Source organism: Lepisosteus oculatus, chromosome 7, assembly GCF_040954835.1.
Source record: "Lepisosteus oculatus isolate fLepOcu1 chromosome 7, fLepOcu1.hap2, whole genome shotgun sequence".
NCBI classification, from domain to species: domain Eukaryota; kingdom Metazoa; phylum Chordata; class Actinopteri; order Semionotiformes; family Lepisosteidae; genus Lepisosteus; species Lepisosteus oculatus.
The window spans coordinates 1168058-1168940 of NC_090702.1; positions in this window are offsets into that span (position 1 = coordinate 1168058).

Consider the following 883-nt stretch of genomic DNA (forward strand, 5'->3'; position numbering starts at 1 on the left):
ACTCACAAATACACACTCCTCACAGATACAAACTCACAGGTACATTCTCACAAATACACACTCCTCACAAGTACACTCTCACAAATACACACTCTCACAAATACACACTCCTCACAAGTACACTCTCACAAATACACACTCCTCACAAATACACACTCACAAATACACACTCCTCACAAGTACACACTCACAAATACACACTCCTCACAAGTACACTCTCACAGATACAAACTCACAAGTACACTCACAAATACACACTGCTCACAAGTACACACTCACAGATAAACACTCCTCACAGATACACACTCACAAACACACACTTTTTCCAGTCCTCTTCCACTCCCCTCCTCGTCCTCGTTTTGCCTGTCCTACCGCAGACAGGACGGCCGGACAGTCCACTTGAGCAAGACACGTCTCCGCCGGCCTGCCCGTCGTTCCGTCTGTCTGCCTGTCCGCTGGCCTGTCCGCCTGTCCCTCTGCCCGTCTGTCTGTCCGCTGGTCTGGCCGTCTGGCCGTCTGTCCATCTGTCTGTCCGCTGGCCTGTCCGTCTGTCCGTCTGTCCCTCTGCCCGTCTGTCCGTCTGTCCATCTGTCAGTCCGCCGGCCCGTCCGCGTGTCTTGTGTGCGTGCCCGTGGACGTGTGTGTGTGTGTGCGTGCGGGACTGGGTGTGGGGGGGGGCATCGCGTCTCTGAAATCGGTGGGTTTTTCTCCTGTTTCCCGAAATCCGATTTCCACGGGGCGCGGGGCAGTCCGTGGCCTCTCGGCAGCGAAACTGGGTGAATCTCTGCGAAGCAGGAAGCTCTTAAGACGCGAGAGAGGGGAGAGAGAGAGAGGGAGGAGAGGAGAGGGACAGAGAGAGGAGGGGGGGAGAGAGAGAGGGAGA